This window comes from Melozone crissalis, unplaced genomic scaffold (genome assembly GCF_028551555.1).
Source record: "Melozone crissalis strain CALT ecotype California unplaced genomic scaffold, PUWL_Pcris_2 ptg000231l_1, whole genome shotgun sequence".
NCBI lineage: Eukaryota > Metazoa > Chordata > Aves > Passeriformes > Passerellidae > Melozone > Melozone crissalis.
In genome coordinates this window covers 2,871,979-2,891,792 of record NW_026535993.1, presented here as the reverse complement: position 1 = coordinate 2,891,792, position 19,814 = coordinate 2,871,979, and the positions used below count along the sequence as shown (strand labels likewise).

Genomic DNA, 19,814 nt, shown 5'->3' with positions numbered 1-19,814 from the left:
GGAGCAGCCATTTCCAGGGTCTGAACAATTGCTGCCATGCCCGGCATGTGGCACTGGTCAAGCACAAGGGGATCGAATCCAACCTGCCCCCGAACATCGGCATAAAGCCCCACATCCAACAGCACGTCAGCGACAGCCCCACACCTGGGGTCCTGCGGCGCCAGCGCAGCATTCTGCACCACTGCCTTGGCCGCCAAACAAACCCACTTGGGTCTCAAAAGCATCATATTGCAAAGGGTCAAAAAGAGAATGTGCCACACAACGGAGGTCATGAGGCATCAGCACATCTGTAGCAACCCTCCGGAGAGTCTGCATAACCTCAGTAGACCCCAAACCATGCTGAGCAACCGCATCATGGACTTCTCTCTCCAGCTTATATGAAAGGGGATGATGGGTGTTATGAGTAACACCCCTGAGCACCAGGAAAGCCTGGGAACCCCCTGGCAAAGCCACAGCACCTGCTGTGTCCGGTCCTTGGGCCCCACAGGAACAAGAGTAGATGATTGACTGGGAGCCAGCTGAACACCACTCGCCCCCGCGCCACCTGCAGCACCAGCAGAGTCAGAGGACCCCACTCCACAACCCTGCAGATGCCGTGAGGAGGCAGGCTCACACACCTCGTCAGACTTAGTTTTGGCTTCTCACCAGAAACACACGGGGTCCCTCAGATGCATGGTCACCTGGCATGAGGGAAGCATCCACAAATTTGACGAGGAGGTGCCACAGCCCCGGACACCCACCAGCCTCCCACTGGCCGTGTCAGCATTTGCGCTAAAGGTGAGCACCTCAGCGCCCTGTCAGGCCACAGCCCCGGCAGGGGGGCACCACGGCAGGCACAGGTGCCAGCACAGCTCGCAAACCTGGTGTGGACTGGGATGAGACCGGTGCGGGGTGCCCGGTCCCTGACATGGGGGAGGGGCGGGGTGCCAAGAGAGGCGCGGCCCGCGGAGCCGAGTCACTGACAGGTGGCACAAGGGAGTCTGGCACAGCCCCTGTGAGCGTCCAACCTGAGATGCTAGACTCTACAGCGGGCACCATCCCCACTGAGCGGAGTGGCGTGGACTGCCCACCCACTGGAGTGGGGCCTGACAGAACGCCGACCACCGCCCCACTCCCGGCTGCTTCCACCGACTGCGCATGCCCAGCAGGCTGTGCAGGCCCAGAGACGGGCGAAGTCGCCCCCCCTGCTGTGCTGCCCGACTTGCAGGCAGGTGAACCTGCCCTTGCCGCACTCAGGGGGAGTTTCGTGGAAACACGGCAGTTCGGACAAAGAGTCATCACCGAATTAGGCTCAATCCGAGGCAGAGGCTGACCCTCAAGCACCGGGAAGGGACAAAGAGAGGGCAGCACGCCCCCCGCCCCACCGCCTGTGCGGGGCAGGGCGAGGCGAGGACGTCCAGCTGACTCCACAGAGTCCCCAGAAGCCCACGGGGCTTCACCTCCCGGACTCAGGACCAGCTGGCCAGGACCCCAATCCACCCCAGGGGAACAATCATCACCCACCAGCACACCGTCCCGGGGTGGGAGGGAGGGCTCCACAGAAATTCAAACTCCCCCTCGTCCTCGTCCGAGACTGAAGGGCTCCCCTGGGAACTCCGAGGGCTACAAGAACCAGACTCCCGCCAAATCTCCTCACACTTTTTCCACTACACCAGCACCAATCTCACGTCTATGGTGCAATCATCAAAGAGGGCCTCTATGAAGCGGACCCCCACGAGAGACCACTCCTCCCTGGAGAACGCTTTCGCAGGGTCCGAAAAGAGCCCTCGCTCTCGGGCCCACAGAAACAATCTCTCAAAATCACTCCAGGAAACAGAAACCTGTTTCCACTCCAGGACCTCCATCCAGAGGTTCAAAAAGAGGGAATCCTTCTCGAAACCCACAGAGGTTGCCATCACCATCAGAACAGGCAAAGCACCAAAGAGGGGGGCGGACAACACGACCTCACCACGATCCGGACTCTGTGTCTCAGCCTAGGCTGCAGTTCACTGCGGCGGTCACCAGATGTCGCTATAGGACACGAAACAACACACGCGCACACCGCTGCTCTCAAGGTGAAGAAAAAAGGGAAGTTTATTTTCTGACTCCAACATTTATTGTTTTCCAAGAGTGACAGTGGATTGGAGGGTGACAGTGCCACCTCTCTAATGACACTGGACAAACCAACCATCAACTTTCTCCTTCTCCATAAAGGAATGCAAAACAATGAGTTATTTACAGAAAGTGTGTGAGAAAGTTCGATACAAGAATGTCAACATCAGAAGGCTTAGTTAAAATCCTAAAAAAGCAAACAGAAACCTACTCCCAATGTTACTGCCTGGAACATCATCCTGGGCCTGGGAAAGCAAATCCTGTGAAGACATGGCATCCCTGAGAGAATCGAATTGGAAAACAGGACTCATTTCAAAAACAGCCTTTAAACACCTGGGAACACAGCATTGAGTGGATGTACCATATCCCCTACCATGCACCAGCAGCTATAAAAGCTGAACGGTGCAATGGCCTACTTAAAACTACCTTAAAGACACTGGGTGGGGGGACTTTCAATAACTGGGAGATTAATTTAGCAAAGGCCACGTGGTTAGTGAACAGCCAAGGTTCCACTAATCGAGCAGATTCTGCCCAGTCTGAGCCCTTGAAAACAACAGATGAAAATAAGGTTCCAGGGGTACATATGAGAGCTATGCTGGGAAAAACTGTTTGGTTAATTCGGCCTCCAGCAAAGACAATCCCATCTGTGGCATTGTCTTTGCCCAGGGACCAGGTTGCACCTGGTGGTTGATGCAAAAGGATGGAGAAACCCAATGTATACCTCAAGGGGACCTTGTATTAGGGTGAACTACCCATGATGCCATGCTTGTATCTGTATCTACATGTATATATGTATATAATTTTTAAAGGTTTAAATTTGATGTAACATGTTGGTATGGGAAAAAATTCGGGGTGGATAATGTTGGGGGCTGACTTTTGGTTGTTTTCTTTCTTTCCTGTTCTCTCCTTATCACCTGTAGAATTTCTTCCCGTTGAGTGGCTAATGGGAGCTGATGGCTTGAGCTGGGTGGGGAGGGGGAACTCTTGTTTTTTTAGGAGTTTCTCTGGGAGGCGCAGGGGGGATGTGAGACTCTGTCCAAAGTTCCTCTTATCTGCCTCACATCGTTATTGGGCACCACTGAAGAAAAGACCCTCCTCTGAAATTTCTGGCCCTGTTGGAGAAAGTCCCTTTCCGAGAACTCTGAGACCTGAGCATAGCCCCTGACTTGCTGAGCTATTGTTCACAGATGTGTTTGCTGTATGCTACATTAAACCCAATGATAGAAGGAGGAAGCACCTTGCCCTTTTTGCAACAATAGCCTTGGATGTTGTCCCACCTCTTGGCCTGGCTGGACTTCTCCGGAGTTTTGGGTGGTCCCCACAGAAGACCCCTCTGACTCGTTTGTAACCACCATGACAGACAAACTGAGATGTAAGGAGCCTCTCCATAAAAAACCAAGACATGAAACCTGTATGTGAAAAGGGCTCCCCCCCTCACACTTTCCAGGGACTGGGACTGAAATACCCAGCCTGGGGGAGGTGTGTGAGGGGAGGCAAACTGACCAAAGCAAGATGGATGTTGCAGGTGTGAGCAGTGGACCAAGAAGACAATGGCTCTTGCCCACTGCTGAGAACATGGGACTGTGCGTACCCTTCTCTAAACACCATTCTTTCCCCCGAAGATACAATAGACTACCTTTCATTCAGTTTCAAGATTCATCCCCTTCCCCCATCAAAAAAAGAGTATAATTAGAGTCTGGGTGAACTGCACACCTGAGATCTCCCTGGACATGACCTGGTGAACTCCATCGGCTGGACATCAAAGGACTTTGCCACCCTACGTTTGGTAGCTATGTACCTTTCTTTCTCTTCCTCCCTCTTTTCCTTATTTTTCCCCGTTTTCCCCAATTCCTCCCCAACGCATTTTGCTGTGGTTATTCAATAAAGGTGCATTTGTTTTAATTATCACTGCAAACCCCCCTTATACCGTGTTGGTATTTTTTGCACCCTGAGATCAAATCCACGAATGATCATGAAACCATTCATAAGAACGGATCATGACAGGGGGCAGGGATACTGGGAGATTTGGGCTGGGGGCAGTTCCTAGCTTGCTCTCGCTCTCTTGGCACTGGAGGGGACACAGGCTGGGGTGAGAATTTACCACCACTGCGAGACCCCGTCCCTGCTGCCTTCTCCTACCACGATTGTGACCCAGCAAGGAACCTTTCTTCTGCTGCTGGGCTCTGCATCCCCTGCCCTGCAAAGGCATTCCACAGGTTGCAGCTATTTGCCCTGGAGTTTTGGGACATTCTCTTTCACTGTCCCGGAATTTTCTGCTCATCCCTGCCATTTTATCCGGCTGGTTCTGAGAGTCCTGTTGGGGCACAGGGCTCGGCTGCCCCGGGGCTTGTGGAGCAAGGCCTCTCCTCCACCCCTCCCTGTCTGGGCCAAGCCGCCATTGCCGCGCGCTCCCCGCGCCGGCCCACAGCGCCTCCTGCAGCCCCACGGGAATCACTGCACCTGGCCCGCCCACCGGGAGCCACCAGCGCCCCTGCTGGCCATCCCGGGAACTGCACCAGAGGGGAAAGTGCCGCAGCCCCAAGGCTGGGACTGGGCTCCTGCTCTATGATCAGTGATGCTGCAGGGGCTGGGGTTCTGTGTGCCTTGTTATACACACTAGGAAAGAACTGTGGGACTGGACTCCTGCTCTGTGATCGGTGATGCTGCAGGGGCTAGGGTTCTGTGTGCCTTGTTATACACACTAGGAAAGAACTGTGGGACTGGGCTCCTGCTCTGTGATCGGTGATGCTGCAGGGGCTGGTGCTCTCTGTGCCTTGTTATACACACTAGGAAAGAACTGTGGGACTGGGCTCCTGCTCTGTGATCGGTGATGCTGCAGGGGCTGGTGCTCTCTGTGCCTTGTTATACACACTAGGAAAGAACTGTGGGACTGGGCTCCTGCTCTGTGATTGGTGATGCTGCAGGGGCTGGTGCTCTCTGTGCCTTGTTATACACGCTAAGAAAGAACTGTGGGACTGGGCTCCTGCTCTGTGATCGGTGATGCTGCAGGGGCTGGTGCTCTCTGTGCCTTGTTATACGCACTAGGAAAGAACTGTGGGACTGGGCTCCTGCTCTGTGATTGGTGATGCTGCAGGGGCTGGTGCTGTGTGTGCCTTGTTGTACATACAGATAAAGAACTCTTACTGCTATTCCCATTCCCATAGTTTTGCCTGAGAGACCCTATTTTCAAAATTATAATAATTCAAAGGGGGGAGGTTTACATTCTCCATTCCAAGGGACGCTTTTCTGCCTTCCCTAGCAGACACCTGTCTTGTAAATCAAGACAAGGTGTTTCAGTGCCATGGTCAACAGAATAGTCCCCATTGAAGGACTGTCCCTCCCCATCCCCTCTAAGGAGCTGAGCAGGAGGAGCTCACAGGGTGGATGGATGTAGAGCAGCTTTTTTTCAGATGGATGAAAGTCTGCTTGGCAATAGCCCTGCTCACCTGGGTTCTTCTTCAGTTACGCTCTGCAAGGCTGAAGCTAATCCTTTGTGGGCTCCAGACTTTGCATTACATCTTCTTCCCAAGTTCAAGTTGGATTTCAGGACCCTTGCAATTTCCACCTCTTTGTTTTGTGTGAAGAAAGAACAAGGCCACAGGGTTACTGCTGTTTCCTCCTTGAGCAGCAGACCAGCTATCTGACACAAGCAGGCCCAAAGGCTCTGATTTAACTTCCCTGACAGAGGGTCTCTCCTCAGGGCTCTTCTGTGGGTGGTTTTTACCTTCCTCATTCCCCCTTAGAAATCCTCACCTCACAGGAATTCCATTTGGTCATGAAGACCCTGCGCTCACACACATGTCCAGGCTCTGCTTAGGGCAGCTCCTCTCCCTGCTGAGCATCCACAGGGAAACAAGGCTGAGCTCACGTGTGCCTCAGCATGGGACCAGGAGTGGGGCAGCAGGAGAAGGGCAGGGGGAAAGGGAGAGAGATGGGGACAGGGCTTCAAGGGGGGACCCTTCGCAAGTATCAGGCAGTGAGAGAACTCCCAGCACACACCCCATGCAAAGGTGAGGGACAGAAGAGGGACTCAGACCACGTGCACCTGCAGAGAACACTTCAGCATGGAGGTGTGTCAGTGCCATGTGTCACAGAAGCTGGGCCCCATGGAAGGACTGTCCCACCCCATCCCCGCTGAGGAGCTGAGCAGAAGGAGCTCACAGGGTGGTTGGCTTGAAGAGCAGCATTTGTCCTCAGATTGTAGAAGGTCTGCTTGGCAATGGCCCTGCTCACCTTTGTTCATCTGCAGGTATGCTCTGAGAAGCCTAAGCTCATCCTTTGTGGCTGCTGGCCATTCCTCTACATCTTCTGCCAGGGTTTGAATTCTTTGGGAGAGTTGCCGGAGGTCCTTCTTCAACATGGATTTCAGGACCCTTGCAATTCCCTGCTCTTTGTTTCCTGTGATGAAAGAACAAGGTCAGAGGGTCACTGGTGTTTCCTCCTTGAGCAGCAGACCAGCTATCTGACACAAGCAGGCCCAAAGGCTCTGATTTAACCTCCATGCTGCTCCCCATGGAAGGACTGTCCCTTCCCCATCCCCTCTGAGGAGCCGAGCAGGAGGAGCTCACAGGGTGGTTGGCCCGTAGAGCAGCTTCTGCCTTCAGAGGGATGAAAGCCTGCTTGGCAAAGGCCCTGCTCACCTGGGATCTTCTCCAGGTCTTTTTTGATCTCCTGTAATTTTTTTAAGTCTTAACGCAGAGCTTCCATTTTATCGTCAAGGTCCTGGAAGGCCTCGTTTATTTTGGATTCCAGGGCCTTGTTGGTCTTCTCCCTCTCCCTCCTTCCTGCAGGAAATGACTGGTGTTAGTGGGAAACTGACATTTCTTCCTTGAGTGGGAGATCACCCATTCTCTCTGAGGATGCTCATATCCTCTTTTCTGAAGTCTCTTCTTGAGGGTCTCTTCTTAGATCTTGCTGTGGGTTGGTTTTTTCTTCCACTCTCTGGAGAAATAATCACTTCAGGGGAATTAAGCATTGTGCTCAATGTGCAATCCAGAAATAGATTCTTTTTTTTTGCTTTATTTCTTTATTCAGAGGACAAACAAAAAGCTCAGACTTAGTTCCCTCATGTCCTGCCTGTTTATCAATTTGTTTTCTCCAGACCTCTTTTTCTTAGATAATCTTTTCTAACTCAGCACCCTTGGAAATGAATTCACTCATCCCTGAGAAAAAGAGATGTGGAATTCACAGGCTGATGCACCTGTGGGCACCACATACCACTATCCTGGCTTTCAAATCCTATTCCAACAGGATTTTGGTGTGGGAAGAACCTGGGCCTCCCTACTGTAGCCCCAGTTTTCTTTCTGACATGGAGACTTTTTCTCTAACAGCTTTTGCCTGTTGAAAGGTGTCTTGGCACCACTGAGAGCCCTTCTAAACTTGGGCTTGGAGCTCCTGTGCAGCTGGTGAGGAATACTGAGAGGAACCTCATGGCCACCTCACTGCCCAAAGGCCTGGACATGGGGGAAAGCCCAGGCCATGCTACATTCCAAGTGTCCCCTGAGGGAATGACATTCCTCTGCCAGCATCCCGTCTGGAAAGGGCAGGGGCAGGAAAACAGCTGGTCTTAGAATCCAGGGGGTGGGATCCAGCAGAGGCCAGGCTGTGCTGGTCTGTGCTGGGAAAAGCCCACTGCAGGGACATCTGTGCACCCTGGGATCCCGGGGTCCTGGGCAGCTGCATGGCGATGGGCAACATAACAAAGGACTGGCTGGAGGCCTTTGGAAATGGGAATTCATGGACAGGTGGGATTGCTCGATCTGACTGCACTGGGCCCTCACCTCTGGATCTCCTTCCTGCTTGGCAGGGTTCAGTTTCCAGGTAGTGTGGGCAAGGACTGGATCACCTGCACGGAAAGGCTTCTCCTGTTGCTCCCTGTAGCTAAACCCACAGTCAGAGTCCTCCTTTCCTGTTCAAAGAAAGGAAAGGATATCCCAGAAGGGATTTGCTATGTCTTTGAAACTGTTACCAATTGCAAGGAACATCCACTGTTAGAGTAGGACATGTCCCTGGTCAAAGAAGGTCACTCCTCTGACCAAACTGATCCCACCCCAAAGGCCAGGCTTCTGCTGTGCTCTGGAAGGGGTTCTGCAGGCAACGTGCTCAGGGGAGAGACCTCCACTGGTCTCACATCTCTCAGGGATAACACTTCCCATCCCATCCCATCCCATCCCATCCCATCCCATCCCATCCCATCCCATCCCATTCCATCCCATGGGTTCCCATGGATGGCCACAGAAAAGAGCAATGGGATCCAGCACACTTACTGATTATTTTGATAATCCAGTCTATCCATTCCTTAGCTGTATCCGATGCCAGGGATCATCAGGTACATATGAAAATAAAATCAAAAAGAAAACCAGGACATTTAACAAGGACCCTTCCTCAAAGAACTCCAGGACTGCACTGAGCAGGTTCTGGGGCAGAACACATCCCACAGCTGGCCCAGGAGCTGTGAGCTCCTGTGGACCAGGAGCCGTGAGCTCCTGTGGACCAGGAGCCCCTCAGCAGGGCTGGGGGTTCCTGACCCTCGGGCCCACTGAGGCTCTCCTGGGCCAGGGAGCTGCCTCAGCTGCCACAGCACTAGGGCACCAAACAGGTGCCCTAGTCCCACCACAGCTCAGCCATCCACGAGAGGGTGGGTGAGACTCTTCTGCCTCACACCAGGAGTGGGGAGGAACCTCCCAAGCCTCACTGTCCCTTGGCACATTCATTTCAGCCTGACCCTCAAAGCCCTGCTCAGCAACACCTCGTGTGGAATCCTCTGAATCCCCATGCCTCACCAGGAGGGAAGCTAATTAAAAAACATCCAGCTTAAAGACGAAAGACTCCAAACACTGACTGCTCCCCAGCTGGATTTCCTGTGTTCATGCTAGCACATCTATTTCCTCTTCAGAGGACAGTGATACCTCAGATTCAGACAGTGAATTTCAGAATCATTGGGCAAAAGTCCAAAGAGAAGCAGCTTTGGACAGTAATTGGGATTTGGCTCAAAAGCTAATAGTCCTAGCAGCCCCAGCTATATACGAAAGAGGGAGAGTCCCTAAATGGGAATCTATTCCATACAAGAAACTTAAAGAACTGTGCAAAGCATCTAAAGATTATGGACGTAAATCTCCGTATTTTAAATATCTATTACAAGTAACTTTCTCAGCTCATGTGCTCATCGCCCATGGTCTTCGTTATGTTATGTCCCTCCTCCTATCACCTACAGAGCTTTTTCTGTGGGAATCAATTTGGAAAAAATAAGTAAAAGCATTAGTAAAAAATTACAAACTGAGGATGGGCGAGCTTACTTTACAGTAGAGCACTTGAATGGGGAAGGACCATTTGAAAATACGTAAGACCAAGCCTTAAATCTACCCCCAGCTGTTTTAGAGGACATTAAAAATGCTGCCCAGAATGCTTTATTCCAAACATGGGATGGTACCACTCCACAACAAAGTTTCACTGACATTTGTCAGAGCATTGATGAGACATTGAATTCAGACAGACTAAAAGACACTATTGATAAACAAGTCGACTGCCCAAGGGCTAGAGAAGAAGAGCTGCTCAGCAAACTAGCAGTGTCCAACACAAATGAGGAATGCAAAAAAATTATAAGAGCACTCCCTCCAGACCCTGAACCCACCACTCAGCAAATGGTGGAAGCCTGTACCCGTCTCACAACTACAGAACATATGGTAGCCCTGGCAGCCAGCAAAGGAGTAGCTGAAGTCTTTGTGGCACAAAATAAACAAAATATGAGCTGTTATAGGTGTGGGGAACAAGGCCACCTCAAGGTGGAATGTGACAAAGACTTTTTGCAGAGACATCCCTCCACTGGTTTTTCCCTCCGCTGTACGCTTAGACTGTAAAGAACATTTTAATCACAATCCCCAGTTTCAGTATCATGAGCAGATCCAGCATCAGCTGTCTCAACAGCAACACCTGGCCCAGGGAAACTTCCAGCAAAGTGCAGGGTGGCCCTGTGCAATGACACCAAATGCCAAGACATTCCATCCCTCTTTCCCCACCACCCTGGAATGTCAAGGCACCGACAGACTGTGATGACAAGAAAGAGAACCAACCCTCCGAGACCTCCTAATACATTCAGGCAAGGACAGAAAGCACGCTGGTAAGGGCCCTTTCCATCCAGTTTAAGGATGAGGCAAGCTACCAAATTCCAACTGGTGAATTTGGACCTTCTGATGGACCAAGGGACATTTTAATCATAGGGGATTCCATTAACAGACCAGACAGTTTACAAGTACTTCCAGAAGTCCAAACTGTGGGACCAAGGGATAAAATTGCTGTGACTGTCTCATTTGTAGACCCACCCTGGTATTTATCTAAGGGCACACCCATAGCCCAAGGTTTCCTCATACTCAAATAGACTGACATTATGCCAAAAAACCCTAAAGTTTTTTGGGCAGAGATTGTGGGCCAAGACAGACCTCTTATAGAGTGTGGCTTAGTTAACAAAGGGGACAAAGTTTATCTTACAGGTGCAGCAGATACCAGAAAGGATGTGACCATCATTGCCCACTCCGATGGCCACAGGACTGGGAACTGGTGCCAGCCAATCGAGACATCTCTGGGACTGGAGGAGCTGCCACCTCCATGTGGAGCAAACAGACAATCCTTATTCAAAGACTTGAGGGTCAGGTAGCCACAGTAAGACCTTTTGTGGTAAGGGCACCTTTTACCTTATGGAGCAGAGACCTGTTGTCCCAGTGGGGAGCAAGGCTAGAAATCCCCTCACCACCACAGGATTTCTAGCTGGGGCCACTGTGCAGTGCCCTACCACACCGCTCAGATGGAAAACTGATGAACCAGTGTGGCTTGATCAGTGGCCCCTTTCAGAAGTAAAGTTAAAGGTGCTCGAATCCCTTGTGCAGGAGCAGTTTTCCAAAGGCCACATAGTACCATCCAGTAGCCTTTGGAACACCCCTGTCTTTGTCATTCGTAAACCAGTCAAAGACAAGTGGAGGTTCCTGCAAGACCTTGGGAAGGTCAATGAGGTCATTGAAGACACAGGCCCTCTGCAACCCAGCCTACCCTCAATCTCAATGCTCCCTAGAGATTGGAAATTGGCAGTCATTGATATCAGAGATTGCTTTTTTAACATCCCTCTCCATCCCAGAGATGCCCCAAAGAGTTGCATTTTCCATGCTATCAATTAATAGACAAGCCCCTCTCAAAAGGTATCAAAGGAAAGTTCTTCCCCAAAGAATCAAAAATTCAACAGCTATCTGCCAAATGTTTGTTGGTCGCATTCTCTCACCCATTTAAGAAAAACTTCCTGATGCCATAATTTTTCACTCTATGGATGATATTTTAAATATGCACTGAGACTGACTATTATTTGGAGGCTGTTCTCAAAAAGACTATTCAAGCCATTGAAGGAGCAGGATTTGAAACTGCTGTAGAGAAGATTCAGCGCACGTGCCCATGGACCTACCTAGGACTGTGGATCAGCGAAAGAACCATCGTACCCCAGCAGCTCACCATCGTGGACAACCCGAGAATCCTGAGGGACTTTCATCAGCTATGCGGGAGCATCAAATGGGTTTGTTCACTGCTGGGGATCACAATCAAGGACCTTACACCCCTTTTCAAACTCCTGAGAGGCTGCAATGACCTCAACTCACCACAAACAATCACAATGAAAACCCAGGTAGTGATCCAAAAGGTATCAGAGGCATAGTCCATGAGACAAGCCCTCCACACTGACTCTACCCTGCCTTACCAATTTGTCATCTTGGGTAAGCCACTCAAGTTTCATGGGCCCTTTTTCCTGTGGGACCTCACTCTGAAGGATCAGCTTTTAATCACAAAGTGGGTGTTCTGATCGCACCAACCACATAAGATTAAGACAATCACTACACCCCAGGCTCAGCTCATTATAAAAGCCAGATCACACCTCAAAACCCTAGCAGGGTGTGAGTTCAATGCATTTACCTCCCAGTGACATCAAGTGAACTGGAAGCTTTTCTTCAGACCAATGAACACCTCCAGTTTGCTCTTGACAGCTACCCAGGTCAAATCTCTATCCGCTTACAGAAACATAAACTATTTAATGATTGTTTTAATTTCGTCCCAAAATCATTAAAGAGTTGTACTCTTTTAAAGGCAGGGACTGTTTTTACTGATGGCTCCAGAAAATCCCATAAGTCAGTTATGACTTGGAAAAATCCTGACACTCTGTCGGATTTTCGGCTGTTTAGATGGTCTGGGAAGGCCCGAGGTGGCCTTGGGCCGCCCGCGCTCCAAAGGACGAGAAGGGACTTCAGATCTTTTCTCGGTCTCGGTGTTTATTAAATGCTTATCTAAAAGATTTTCTCTGGGCCTGACAGAGTTCTGCTCAGCAGTCAGCCATGGGCACACACATGGGCCTGGGGCGGCCACCTATCTTTATACTCGGAGTTACGTATACAATATTTATCATTTTTCTCCAATACCTTTCACCCTTATTAACCAGTACACTTTTAGTAAGGTCCAATCCCAAAGTGCCAACATCACCACAGAAGATGGAGGCCAAGAAGAAGAAGAAGAAGGAGAAGGGCACGCCCCAATTCCTCCATCTTACTTCTCTAGACCCCCCTGCACAGAAATCTTAAACCCTGTATCTCACACTCCAATTAACTTATCCCTTCACCATTCACCCCAGTGAAATCCTCCTATCCTCATACTGATGTCGTCTCTCCTGTGGGATCAAAGTCCAGCCACCAGACATTTCTGGCAGCATTCCAGGACTCCCGAGCCCCCCAGGGGTGGTCTTGGTCACCCTGCACCCAGTCCTGAGAGGCTGAGATCCCACAACACTCAGGAGTAGGAGTCTGATGTTCAAATTGTTCAGGGATCCCCACAAATTGCAGAATTAGCAGCTGTTCTCAGAGCCTTTGAGAAGTTCAAACAGCCCTTGAATCTGGTTACTGATTTGGCTTATGTTGCTGGAATAGCTGAAAGAGCAGAACATTCCTTGTTGATGGAAGTGCCAAATCCAGATTTATACAGCTTGCTTTCAAAGTTAACATATCTCCTCTCCCACTGAGAGCAACCATATCACATTAGGCATGTGAGGTCACACACTGATCTCCCAGGACTGATTACAGAAGGCAGTTGGAGAGCAGCTATCTTAGCCATGGCAGTGCAGACCACCCTCCCACACATTTTTAATCAGGCTAAATTGAACCAACCATTTTTTTTGCCAAAATGCACCAGCCCTTATCCATATGTTTAAAACCACAAGGGAACAGGTGAGAGCAATTGTGGGCTCCTGCCCCAATTGCCAGGAGTTTGCTTTGCCTTCCATGGGGGCTGGGATTAACCCCCGAGGCCTCAAAAGTTTACAATTGTGGCAAACAGATATTACACACTATGCACCCTTTGGGAGACAGGAATATATTCATGTGTCCATAGATACATTCTCCAGGGCTATATTCACATCTTCCCACACAGGAGAAAAGGCCAAAGACATTATCAAACATTTTCTTCCAGTGTCTTCCATCCTAGGCATTCTGCAAGCCATCAAAACAGATAATGGTCCTGTTTACCCCTCCAAAAATTTCCAATAATTCTTAGATCAGTGGAGGGTGAAACACACCACTGGCATATCCCATTCCCCAATGGGGCCATCTGTTGTAGAGAGGGCTCACTGTACATTCAAGAGAGTCCTTTGTCAGCAGCGTAGAGGAGTTGTAACACTACCAAATGTAGAAAGATTATATAAGGCTCTTGATGTCATCAGTTTTCTTAATAATTCATTCATGGAGCCAAACCCTCCCATGGTCCGGCACATCTCAAAGTGCCTTGAGCTCAGCTCACAGAGAAACCCCCTGTGCTGACCAAAGACCCCGAATCCAAGAGAATAATGGGCCCATTCCCATTAGTAACTTGGGGCAGAGGTTGTGCCTACATGTGCACAGAATCTGGCCCAAGGTGGATTCACGGCAAGAATGTCATGCTGTTCATCGAATCACCAAGTGCAGCTCCCAGAGACACTTCCCTGGAACTCCAGAAACAGCATAGAGATCAAGCCTGGGAGGCATGGAGGAGAAGAAGGAAAAAGACTGTAAACACAGATGTTTGTCACAGAGGAAGATGACTCTCCACTACTCCAGAAGATCATAAGACTCTCTGTTGCATTTTATTTGCTCTTTGTTTTGGACTGTTACCCCTCTTTAGCTGGTTTTACTGCTATCTCTCTTGAGTTTGTTGCACTGTTACCCCCTCTTGTTTTCCCACCTCTTTTCTACTCATTAAAAACTGAGGGGATAAGAAGAGAAGATTTGAGGGACTGTTAAAATTATGTAAGTCTAAAAATCCATTTTTTCAAACTCACAGATCAACTCATCACCCCCAAGCATCCTACCATGTTTCTGGCAACAGGGAATCCCCAACTATTCCAGACAGGATTTTGGATGCTCCTCGCCTTTCCATCAGCTGGTGCGTGGACTGTCCTTTAGCCCAGTCAGAACATCTGGGTCACACTAGCCAAGACTTTACAGCAAGACAATCTGTGCCTGTCCATGGGTAGTGTGGACAACCCCCTGTCGACGTGCCTGGTAGGGGTTCCTTTAGCAGCAAATGAAAACCCATATACAGATATGAAACCCAATCTGGCAGACACTTGGGATGGGTGGACCAAGACCCTACCTCGAGCACCAGAGGAACCCCAAGAATTAGAGCTGTTGGGGTCCTCTAAAGCTCATTACTGTGTCCAATTTCAGTCTCAAGCTCCCAACCAACACTTGACCCGCCTTGAACTTATTAAGTCTACCCACAGGAAAGGGGTAACCCCATTTAATAAAAATTATACCCCTCCAAATTGGTGCCATTACACCAGTCCCACACTTTCTTCATCCTCACTCCATCCCAAAGTGCTGCTCCGGGGAGTGTTCCTTATCTCTGGAGACCAACTATGGGCCAGGATCCCCTCATGCCTTCAAGGGAGTCCCTGCAGCCTTAGCCAGCTCACTACCCTCACCCCAAATGTAACTTTCCTCCAAAATTGGAAACAAAAAGGGAAATTGGCACGCCAAAAGAGATCATATATGAATTTGATGAAAATTGCCACAGCCAAGTTTACAACTGGAACAAAGTAAAGAGAGCCATGGTCTCACCTTTTTTACCTTGCGAGGCCACAGCTGAGGCTGTCAGTGAGCTTTCTCACCTAGAGTGTTGGCTTAGTAAGCCGGCAAACGCTACCTCCACTGCAGTCAGTGACCTGCCTAGTGACACTGAGACTACGAGGCGCACAACATTGCAAAATCAAGCAGCAGTAGACTTTTTACTGCTTGTCCATGGAGACAGCTGCCAAGATTTTGAAGGGATGTGCGGCCTCAACCTTTCTTCATACTCAAAATCTACCCATGCAAGCATCCAGAAGCCGAGGGAACAAATAAAGGACTTACAGGTGGAAAAGAATCCAGACTGGATCAATGAATTTTTCTGACAATGGGGGTTGACGAGATGGGTTTCATCTTTTGTTAAAGGAACTTTTTAGATTGTAATAATTGTTTTTATCATTTTACACGTTTCCCTGTTTATTTAAGTGTCTGCAGAAGTCCATTGGGGAAGTCTTCATATTAAGAAAAACAGGGGAGTTGTGGAATCCTCTGAATCCTTCTACCTTAGGGAAATCCCCACAGCATTGCCTTGGAGAGACTTACCATAGAGTTTTCCTCACCTGGGAAAGAAAGGACAGAAAGGACTTCCCCATGGACTCTTGCTTAACACTGATGCTTCCCACTTCCCAGTATGTCCCAACTTCCCCTGTTTCTCCTTTCCCTGTTTCCTCATTGGTTTGGTACCCCTGGTGGCTGGCCCCGTCTTCCCTTAAGTCCAATGCCCTTTGCCCTGCCCTTTGTACCACCCCCGTGCCCCCCCATACTTAAGAGTGTGCACAGCACAGGGCCAGGTCTTTTTGCCCCTGGTTTCCCTTCAGTGTGCCACAATAAACCTCGCTGGAACTGACCATACAAAAAGGCCCTTCTGCCTTTCTTTGCTGAGCTAGTGGTGGTGAGTGTGGTGTGTGGACTTGACTGCTTTCCCTGAATGCCAACCCAAGTGGCCTTTCCACAGGAGATGCTTATTGGGAATAGATATAGGTAGAAGCAACCACCATCTAAACCTGTGTCGCTACACCCATGCTAGAGTAGGATGTGTCTCTGGTAAAATAAGGTCACCCCTCTGACCAAACTGATCCCAGCCCAAAGGCCAGGCCTTCTGCTGTGCTTTGGAAGGGGTTCTGCAGGCAACGTGCTCAGGGGAGAGACCTCCACTGGCCTCACATCTCTCAGGGATAACACTTCCCATCCCATCCCACCCCATCCCATCCCATCGGTTCCAAAGGATGGCCACAGACAAGAGCAATGGGATCCAGCACACTTACCGATTGCATTGAATATCACTTCTATGTGCTCCTCAGCTATATCCCATGCTGTTTCTGGACATCAGATACATATGAAAATAAAAAAGAAAATCAGGACATTTAACAAGGACCTTTCCCCAAGGAACTCCAGGACTGCACTGAGCAGGTTCTGGGGCAGAACACATCCCACAGCTGGCCCAGGAGCTGTGAGCTCCTGTGGACCAGGAGCCCCTCAGCAGTGCTGGAAGGTTCCTGACCCTCGGGCCCACTGAGGCTCTCCTGGGCCAGGGAGCTGCCTCAGCTGCCACAGCACTCAGGCACCACACAGGTGCCCCAGTCCCACCACAGCTCAGCCACCCACGAGAGGGTGGGTGAGACTCTTCTGCCTCACACCAGGAGTGGGGAGAGACTTCTCAGGCCCCTTCACTGTCCCTTGGCACATTCATTTCAACCTGACCCTCAAAGCCCTTCTCAGCAACACCCCCTGCTAGCGTAGGACATGTCTCTGGTTAAAGGAGGTCACCCCCCTGACCAAACTGATCCCACTCCAGAGGCCAGGCCTTCTGCTGTGCTCTGGAAGGGGTTCTGCAGGCAACGTGTTCAGGGGAGAGACCTCCACTGGCCTCACTTCTCTCAGGGATAACACTTCCCATCCCATCCCTCCCATGGGTTCCCAAGGATGGCCACAGACAAGAGCAATGGGATCCATGAGTCCACTCTTACTTATGGACTCAAATTGGCTTCCTTGGACATGCTGCTATGAATTCTTTTTTTTGTTTTTTTGGGTTTTGTTTGTTTGTTTGGTTGGTTTTTTGTTTTGTTTTGGTTTGGTTTTGGGTTTTTTGGTTTTTTTTGGTTTGGTTTTTTTTTTTTTTTTTGTGGCCAGTAGGTTCACATGAGAAGAAAAAGAAAAATGAAAAAGATGAATATAGGAAAATATCACTTTGATATTTCCCTAAGGATTTAAAAAATGCATTGAAGAGCTTTTTTGGGACACATATATCTTTTATACTACTCAAACCTCTGATCTACTAAGGGTTTTAATTTACTGGTTTTCCCTTCCATCACTGTCTAAACAGAATACAGCTCTTACCAAGAAATTCAGCCATGTCCTTGTTTCTTGTCTCCCACCATCCTGTTCTCAAGGTTCACTCTGCAATGCAGGGGAAAATAGGGGCAAAAACCTCTGTGGTGGGCACAGCACTGGAGAAGATAATGCAGTTGGTAAGATGTTCTGTTGTATTCCCAGCTGGTCCCTAACCCATCTTGTCTGCCTTGGAGCTCTGAGAATTCTCACAGACACATACATCATCTTCCAAAATTAAGGCCTTCTGCTTTTGCAGAGTGCAGAACCTGCTGTTCAACCCCAGCCACAATTTTCCACAAAGGAAAGGGACCATTTTCCATTCCTTCAGACTCAAATCCTGGAGGGTATCCTAACCAGCTATGAAGAAATCTATGGAGAAAGGACAAGTGACCTTGGATGGCTGCCACTTGCCCACCAAACTTCTCTCACTCCCCCTCCTCAACTGGACAGGAGGAAAAAATACAACTGAAGAGCTCACATAAAGCCTGGGACTTCCCTCTGCAGCTGCCACCATGGGCAAACCGACTCGACTTTGGGACAATTGCTTTGCCTTCTCAGCAATTCCCAGTACAGCAGCAAGCCGGGTAACAAAGACAAAACTGAAACCACCTCACTCCCACTCTCCCCTCTCCTGGCTGTGAACACACCTGGTGCAGGTGCCTGGGGCAGTTGCAGTGCCTGATGCAAGCCGAGCTCCAGGTGGGAGTCCCAGACAAGAGCTCGTGAATGGCCAACAGAGCCCAACAAAGGGCACCAAGAGTGGTGGCACTGCTGGGGAAGGGACACCAAGAGACCCAGCAGGAGCTGAGGGCCCGGGAGGAAGAGCCAGACTCGAACCTTGGGCATGCAGACTGTGAGGGGATAAAACTGAGGGGCTCCCTTGCTGGGGGAACAGCTCAGGCTGTTCCTGTGTCACTGCACTGGGAATAAATGGCTTTATGGAATCAAACAGCTGAGACTGCTCTGGGAAACCTGGGCTGGAACCAGGGAGGACACAGGGGCAGGGTGTGGGGAGTCCAGCAGGGCCCATTGGGGCACTGCAGCCACTGCTGTGGAGGGGCTCCTCCCAACACTGAACACCTCTGGTGGCTGGAGTGTGACAGCCAGAGAGCCTTGGGAAGGGTCAGACTGGGAAGTTTCCCAAATATCCTCTTCTGTAAGCTGGCTGCAGAAAGCAGGGTCCTGCTGACCCTTCCAACAAAGCCACCTGTCCCTCCTGAGCACATCCATCAGAGCAGCAGGGATGAGGTGAAGGCAGAAACAGGGACTGCTCAGGAGTGAGGAAAGGCCTGCTCAGGGCACCTCTCCCTCTTTCTTGCACTCCGTTTCCCTGGGCTGTCTGCTCCTTGTGACTTTCTGTTTTCTTTGGCCGTGTTCCAGAGAAGGAGGAGGACCTGGACTGAATTAAGGAGCCCCTTGCCAAAGCTGCTGCATGTCAAGAAAGCTTTCCTGGTGTTCAAGGGGAGGATAGACCTGGGTGAGGAAAAGAGCTCCACTGAGGATTAGAAATAGAGAAATGCCAGCAGGAACCCAAGAGAAGTCACAGCCCCAGGGTGCCTATGGCTGTCCCACAGGTCGATCTGAAAGCATCAGACAGGAAATGCAAGGGGTGCTTTCCCAGGATTGAACCCTGCTCCATCTCCTCCTTTTTGCTCTGGTCTGAAAGGAGGGAAAGCATAGAAATGGCATAAAATGCTCAGAGTTTGAGGGGTTTTCTCCTGAAAGCAGAGTAATAGCAAGATGGCTTCTGAAACAGTAACACTGAGGAGATGATGTGCACATGGAGCTGTCCTGTCATTGATAACTGATGAACACAGACATTAGCTCAGACCACCTCTCATGGAAAGATGGTTGTGCTTCCAGGAATGGGTCACCCCACTTCTCACAGTCAGAGACAATTTGTTCTCTCTGTCTCTGTCTCATATTTAGAATGAGCCCTGAGAACTGCTTTAGACAGAAAAAATATTTTATACAGGGCCATAGCTGCAATCCTGAGCTAAAGTTGGAGCTTGGAGGGGGAAAAATTAAGGGGGAAAGACAGGAGAGGGGAGGAGAAGGAAAAACAAAATGAAGGGGAGGGAGAGAGGAGAAAGAAAAAGTATGGCCAGAAAAAAAAAAAAAAAGAGAAAAGGAAGAAACTTTCACTTCTGCATTGCCAGTGATGGCTCTGTCACCCAGAGACCAACAGAGTCTGGTCTGCCAACAGAGGCCCAATAAATTAGACTTTTTGAATTATGCATTGAATCAAATACAACATTAGTACCAGTATTTGAGCTAAAG

At 49.9% G+C, this 19,814-nt stretch overlaps 1 pseudogene; it reads right to left on the bottom strand.

Annotated features, from left to right (window-relative positions):
• Positions 1 to 19,814, bottom strand: part of LOC128949415 (cell division cycle protein 20 homolog) — a 33,315-nt pseudogene that overhangs the window by 3,913 nt on the left and 9,588 nt on the right.